This window comes from Solanum tuberosum, unplaced genomic scaffold (assembly GCF_000226075.1).
Source record: "Solanum tuberosum cultivar DM 1-3 516 R44 unplaced genomic scaffold, SolTub_3.0 scf00253, whole genome shotgun sequence".
Classification (NCBI taxonomy): Eukaryota; Viridiplantae; Streptophyta; class Magnoliopsida; order Solanales; family Solanaceae; genus Solanum; species Solanum tuberosum.
This window is the reverse complement of record NW_006239176.1, coordinates 262,293-270,201: the sequence shown is the minus strand read 5'-3', so window position 1 is coordinate 270,201 and position 7,909 is coordinate 262,293. Positions and strand designations below refer to the sequence as shown.

The following is a 7,909-nucleotide window of genomic DNA, read 5'->3' as shown; positions in this document are numbered from 1 at the left end:
TTAGACAGTGATGTATTTGATATGGATATTGATGAAGAAGAACCTCCTAATCAAAATGCTCAAGAATTTTTTGAAATGTTGAAAGTTGCTGAAGAGTCATTGTTTGATGGATGTCGGACTCATTCTCCCCTAACAGCAGTGTGCAGGTTGTTGAACATTAAGTCTGAGTCGAACATGAGTAACAATTGCTATAATTAAATTTAGCTATTTTTGAAGGAGCTCTTACCTGAAGATGCAAAATTACGTGTTGATTACTAGAGGACTAAACAAATGGTTGCAAAACTTGGGCTAGGATATGAAAAGATAGATGTATGTCAGACAGATTGTATCCTATATTACAAGGATAATAAAGACAAAAGAGATTGTCCAAAGTGTGGTAAACCACGCTACAAGCCTACGAGAAGAGGCAGTGGAAGGCAAAAAGATGTTCCATATAAAGTACTCTGTTACTTTCCTATAACTCTGAGGTTGTAGAGATTATATATGTCAACAAAGACAGCTGAACATATGACATGGCACTAGAAATACCGTCGAGAACCTGGGGTAATGAGTCATCCAAGTGATGGAGAGGCATGGAAGAAGTTTGATTAGTGTCATCCTAACCTCGCAAGCGAGCCTCGAAATATAAGACTTGGACTTGCAGCTGATGGATTTAGTTCTTATGGGAATATTGCCCATCCTTATTCTTGTAGGCGAGTAATCATTACACCGTACATTCTTCCACCTGAAATGTGCATGACTAGCCCTTGTATGTTCTTAAGTCTTCTCATTCCAGTTCCAAAGAGCCCTAGAAAGAATATAGATATATACTTAGAACCTCTTATTGATGAATTAAAGTAATTATGGGTTGATGGGGTTGAGACTTATGATTCTCATAAGAAACATAATTTTCAAATGCGAGTTGCACTTGTGTGGACTATTAATGATTTTCCAGCTTATGGAATATTGTACGGTTGGAGCACACATGGTCTATTAGCATGCCCTTGTTGTATGGGTAAAAGTAAGGCATTTTACTTAAAACATGGGAGAAAAGGTTCATTCTTTGATTGCCATCGTAAATTTTTGACTAAGGGTCATCCATTTCGACGGGATAGAAAGTCATTTTTAAGAGGAAGGGTTGAGAACTCTATTCCTCCTCTTAGGTTTTCTGGTGAAGAAGTTTGGAACAAAGTTTGTACCTTACCAAAAGTGTCTGATCATCACGCCTCTGGTAAGTTGCCAGGGTTTGGGGATCAACATAATTGGACAAAACAAAGCATTTTTTGGGAATTGCCATATTGGAATACAAATATTATTTGGCATAATCTTGATGTGCTGCATAGAGAGAAAAATGTGTTTGATAATATATTCAACACAATAATCGATCTAACGGATAAAACAAAAGACAATTTAAATGCTAGAAGGGATGTGCAAAATTGTTGCAATTGTCTAGAGCTTGCATTGTTGCAGCATGAAGGAAAATTTTTTAAGCCAAAGGTAGCCTATTCATTGACAAAACTACAAAGAAAGTTGATATGTGAATAGTTGAAAAGCTTAAGGTTTCCAGATGGTTATGCTTCAAATTTGTCTAGATGTGTAGACATGGAAGATTGTAAATTATCAACGATGAAGAGTCATGATTGTCATGTATTTCTAGAAAGGTTGCTACGATCTTTTGCCAGAGCCAATTTGGAATGCCTTAACAGAGATAAGTTTATTTTTTAAAGGTTTATGTGCAAATCTGTTAAAAGTAGAAGATCTCCAGAAGCTTGAGGAAAGCATAAAGGTTACAATTTGCAAGTTAGAGAAAATATTTCCTCTTGGTTTCTTTGATCCCATGGAACAGTTGCCAATTCATTTACCATATGAAGCAGTAGGTGGAGGTCCAGTCCATTTTATATGGATGTACCCTTTTGAGCGGTAAAAGTCTAAACTATATCATTGATTAGATAATTCATTTAATTACCTAACATCACACTAACTATATATGTACCAATGCCGAGAAGTACACACTTTAACGAAGATGGTAAAAAATAGATATCGTGTCGAGGGATCAATACATGAAGCTTATATCATTAAAGAAATTTCAACATTCAGTTCTCATTATTACCAGCCTAATGTGCAAACTAGGCTCAACAAAGTTACTCGAAATGATGATGGAGGTGAAGTTGATGCATCCGATGGTTGTCTATCCATCATTTTGCATCCCGGACATCCGAGTTGGGAGATGAATGGTCGTTATTTTTCCAATAAGGAGTGGGATGCGGCAAGAATATATATTTTGTTGAATTGTGAGGAGATTCAACAATTCATTCCGTACATTTATAGATTTTACCTATATAATATATATGTCCTGCATGAATGGATAATTTAAAAATAATAAATTCGTACTTCTGTAGTATCTTTGAAGCTGAATTGAAAAGAAATTCATAAAATATCAGTCTCGAGGAAATTGATAAAGAGATGAATAGTAAATTTACCAACTGGTTCGAAGCTTATGTGAATAAAATACTATAGTATGAAGAAGTTCTTATTTTTATTTATCTACATCAAGTTATAATTTATACATAACTATATAGATCATCGGTTTATTTTGTGTATTTTTTAGGTTCTCAATCCAGCTAACAACATAAGTGATCTGCGGTTAAGAGACTTGGCTTCTGGTCCTTATAAGTGGGTGCAAACTTGGCCTCAATATTTTACAAATGGCTATAGGTTCAACACACTTAGTCATGGCTCTAACAAATCAACTATGAATAGTGGTGTGTGCATAAAAGGGAGAACTTGGAATGATTACGAAAGTGACTATTATGGATTGGTTGGTGAGGTGATACAACTCGAAAATTCCAATCCAACAAAGAAAAGAGCCACTCTTGTCTTGTTCAAATGTGATTGGTTTGATCCAACAACGCGTCAAGGGTGTAAGGTTCATAATCAGTATGGCTGATAGATATCAATCTTAAAAAAAGGTTCTCGAGCTATGCTTAAGAACCTTTTGTATTGGCTGAACAAGCGCAACATGTCTATTTTGCAGAATATCCCAGTAAAAACAAAGATAGTATTGACTGGTGGGCAGTGTGTAAAATAAAAGCTAGAAATCAAATTGATTCTCCAAATATCCCATACCAAGAAGATGACAATTTACCCCCTATAATCCCAAATATCACTGATGATCTTGATAGCTTACGTCATGAAAATGGTGAATTGGAAATACATGAGGTTGAAAATGAGAGTGATGAAATTGATCGAGAGCATGATATTAATGCTATTGAAAGTGATGAAGAGATAGAAGAATCTGATTTTGAACTCTCTGAAGATGAAGGAGATGAATTATTTTGTCTTTAAATGAGATTCCTCCATTTGGACTGATGTTGTCTTTTTGTGTGGAGTTGGAGGATGATTTCTCGAGCTTATTTTTTTTCCTGGTGTTGTTGAAGTCATCTAGCATTTTCAGTAATGCTATTCATAGAATGTACTGGTGTTCCAGTACTATCTCTTTGATAATTATCAGACTCTTCCATATCACTTTCTTAGAATTTTGACATAAACGGTAAGTTTCTTTTATATTGTGCTTTCCTTTTCAGCTAACAGATTCAGATCAGTGAGTAGTGTGTTATGATTGAATCAAATTTTACATTTGAAAATCATTCTCACATGCCAACAAGTTTTTTAGGAGTCTTCATTATGCTATATCTTATCTCTTTATGTTGAAGTCGTGTAGCCATTTGGATTATTTTTTTTGAAGGATACAACCCATAGAAGCTTAGCAACTGTGTTACACACTTGGCAATCAATTATATAAAAGCCTCCTATACTTCTCGGTTTACACAATGTCTCCTAAGTTTCCAAGGCCGACCTTCTTGATAACTAGTTATTTTCTTAACTAGATTGTGCGTCTCAACTTGAAAAACAGTACTAAATTGATTATTTAATTTATATTTGCAGAATAATTATTCTTTTTCTGGTGAAGATAAAGAACTTGTTCGAAAAACTTTTAACCGTGTGGGTAGTGAAAGATTGAGTGACAGTTTGGGAAAAGGAAAGAAGACATTTTTAAGAACAAAGAAAATACCAAAGTGGATTGCTCAAGTTCACTGGGACAGTTTGATGCAATATTGGAACTCTCACTGTTTTAAGAAAATATCAGCAATCAACTCAAAGAATAGAATGTCATTTAATAACGGAGAAGGTCCTTCCTTACATACTGGAGGATCAATTGCATTTGCTGAGTACAGAAGAAGACATGTAAGTAATTCTTTATTTTTGTTTAGTATTAATTAGTATTAATCTTATGTTATTCTATGATTTATATTGATAATTAACAATATATTTAATGGTTGTAGAAGGAACTAACTAGAAAGAGCTTCGGAACGATGAATTATTTCTAATGACTCACAAAACCAAAACGAAAAGAAGTGGATATGTGGAAAGTCAGAAAGGATGTGGGTATGTTTTTATCTCATTTCGTCACTGATATTTATTCTGACAGTTATTTTTGTTTAAATTTAAATCCATGTGAATTGTTTTCTATGAAGAAAAAAGAAATTGCTCTGTTAATGAGATTTTTTCTTTTTCTTTAATTCTTGGGCATAACGCAAGGAGAGTGATTTCACATTTGAAAGAACTTTAAGTATATTTGGTTGTTAGTTGTGGTGTTAGGTCCACTTGTTTGGGGGTGGACTATTTAGCCAAAAAAATGATTTCACATTTGAAATAACTTCAAGTATCTCACTGTTGAAACATATCATTATCCATGCTATCATTTTACTGGGAAATCCCAATTCTATAAGTATTTGTTCGAGAAATACCCATTCAACCTCGTCTGACAAACCTTGTGTTACATTCATTTTCACTAAGAATCTAGTATAGGATATTCTTTTTTGTTTAGCAGTACACACATCTGCAAAGAGTTGTTTCTCTAGTCGACTAGAAATTATACTAAGAGTTTCCGCACCCCAATAGTTAAGGGCCAGTGAACAGGACTTCATCTCTATCGTTTTGCTTTTTGAATTCCACTATGCAGCAACCTACATCGTAGTTTTATAACTCAGGTACAGAAGCAAAATTTCAGTACCCATCAATATAATTGCTCATGTAGGAGAAAGTAGGTGATTCACAACATATACATCACTAGAGCATTATTCCATTCATCGATCAGTTTCATTTTTTATGGTGCCTCGAATACAATTAATGGTCGTCCATCAATTATATTTGGTGGGTTATAGGTTAAAGGCAAACTAGTGATGGAACTACAGTTTGACATGAATAGGTTGTTCCAAACTTCTTCCCATCTCTATATTTCTTATTCAGCTTATTGTATTTTGTTTCTGCAAGACTCTCATTCCACCTTAAGGTTTGAATAAGGAACCTATATGGTTTGAATAGAGCATTTAGAAAATATATCTTGTATTAGTTCAATACTAGTAGACAATCATTCCAAGAACCGATCAAGCTTTTATAAAATTGAAGCATCTCTTTCTCAATTTCATCATATTTTAGGAGCTGTCTACTCTCAAGACTGGTTAAAATGGAAATATTATCCATGTTGGCTCTAGTTTTCACACAGATAATGAACTACTTCTTATTGTTGTCTCCTGCTACTTCAAGCCAGTGAGCCTTAGATTTCTGTTTCGACACCTTCTCCTGGAGATAAGACCATTTTTTATGTTCAACTACAACTTCTTTTTCTATGTCAAATACAGTGTTGGCTACACTAGTCCCCATATGCTGAGTTATCTGTTTTTTGATGGATTCTAACTTCTCTCTTGCCTCAGCGACTTTACTGTCAAAGCTCCCCATTTCCTATGTCGATAACCTCTACAGAGGTTCTTTACACGACTTCATTTTTTTCAATATATATCTCCTCCTTTTACATTTTGTTTCCAAATGGTCGTAATAATGTTTGAAAAGCTCTCATGTTTTACTCAGTATGTTAAGAAATCTGAAATGCTTATGGGGTTCACTATCTGCACTATAGTGCTCAATAAGAATCGATGAGCGATCAGAAAAACTATTCTTCTTGAATTGAGCTGCAGGTTCCATGTTGTATCATCCAATAATCATTACAAAGATCCCAGTAATTAATTCTACTCCATATGTTACAATTTGTCCAAGTATACCTTCTTCCAATAGATTTCATATTTATAAGATTTAATACATTTATTACTTGTTCAAAGTCTTTTGTTTCAGATTCACTTACCTATTGGCCCCTAATTCATTTCAAATCTAGCAGGGCAGAATAAAAATCTCCACAAATACACCAAGGTTCACTGATGATAGAACCTATTCTAAGTAATTTCTGTCATAAGCTTCTCCTTTCCACTCTACAATTTTTGGCATAAATCACTGTTATTAGACAATAAAAATTGGAACACTTGCTACATTTATATGCGTAAAATGATCATGTACTTCGTCCATCAGAATAGTCATTTCACCAAACATTCTTAAAATCCAGATTCTCTTATTTTCGGCTAATGAGTAGTTATAGATGCATAAATTGATCATGTACTACTTCTATCAGAATAGTCATTTCACCAAGCTTCCATAAAATCCAGATTCTACTATTTTCGGCTAATGAGTAGTTATAGATGCATAAATTGATCATGCACTACTTCTTTCAAAATAGTCATTTCACCAGTCTTTCAAAAAATGCAGATTATCCTATTTTCGGCTAATGAGTGGTTATGCACATAAATACATCCTCTAGTTATCTTATTCACACATTTAGAGAATTTAAGTTAGTTCACCGTTGTTTTTAGTATTCCAGCAAAAGAAATTTTGTGGTTTACCAAATACATTGTCATTTTTTTTTGTTTGAAGGGGCTATTCATTCCCATTACGTTCTAGATTAACCAGTTCATTAAATAGAGAGATGTACCCTCCCATCAGGAGGTTTCTAAGTCTATCTTCTCGCCTCATTTCCCCGAGATAATGAATAGAAAACATTAGCCATATTCATTGTTGTCCATGTTTGTAGTTTCCTCTAATAGGTACCTAACTGCACCAACTCTATGTATGATTAATGGAAGTGATTATCCTTTCTGGAATGTCACAACACTCTTCTTGTAACTGTGTTTGTTTTTCCTCACTATGTTTCTGATGTTGTATGCTCATTGCTTTGTGAGGTTTCTTATTTTGATCATGTTTATTGATATACCGTGATTTTACGGTATTTCTAATAGATTTCACTTACAAGTTGTGTGTGTCTAAGGCCTTTTTGTATTGGTTTTTATGTGTTTTTATCATATTTTGCAGGACAGATGTTCAGGCGCGGAATTAAAGAGACAGCTGAAAGAAATGCAGAAAAGGGAATCTACGGAGGTGATCTATAGATCGTAGGTCCATTGACGCTCCGTAGATGGTGGTCATAGATCAGAAGCCAAGGCATGGAAGACCAATCAGGGAAATCTGACCATGTGTGGAACCACGGTGACCATTGACGGTCTAAGTGCGGAGCTACGGAAGGGGATTGACAGACCGTAGATTAATCTACAGTTCGTACTGCAGTTCCGTCATTTGCTTCAGAGAAGTTGATTTTTGGAAGTTGATATATTTTCTAAGTCTTGGCTGACGGAAGGGAATCACTGACTGTAGATCCATTGACGGTGTGTGAGTCAGTCTCGTGGAATGAAGACGCGTGCCTGTAACAAACTTTCCTTATTTTGTTCCCTTTTAATTCAGGACTTGTTTTCTATAAATAGAGCATGTAAGCCTCATTTTTGGGGGTTAGACATTATTACTTTAGTTCTATTTTGTGACTTGGGAGATTATTCTTGCAAACCTAGCAATTATTAATTTCCTAAGTTCGTTTTGAAGATTTTGGTGTTGCAATTCAAGTCGAAATTCTAGGTTTATTATTCTTCTTACGTAAGTTCATAATTCTTTCATCTAAAACAATGAATTGTGTTCATATGATTATGGGTAACTAAAC

General features: G+C 34.5%; 1 pseudogene; it reads left to right on the top strand.

Annotated features, from left to right (window-relative positions):
- The first annotated feature begins 527 nt into the window (after positions 1–527).
- LOC107062654 (uncharacterized) overlaps positions 528–7,909 on the top strand; it is a 13,164-nt pseudogene continuing 5,782 nt past the window's right edge.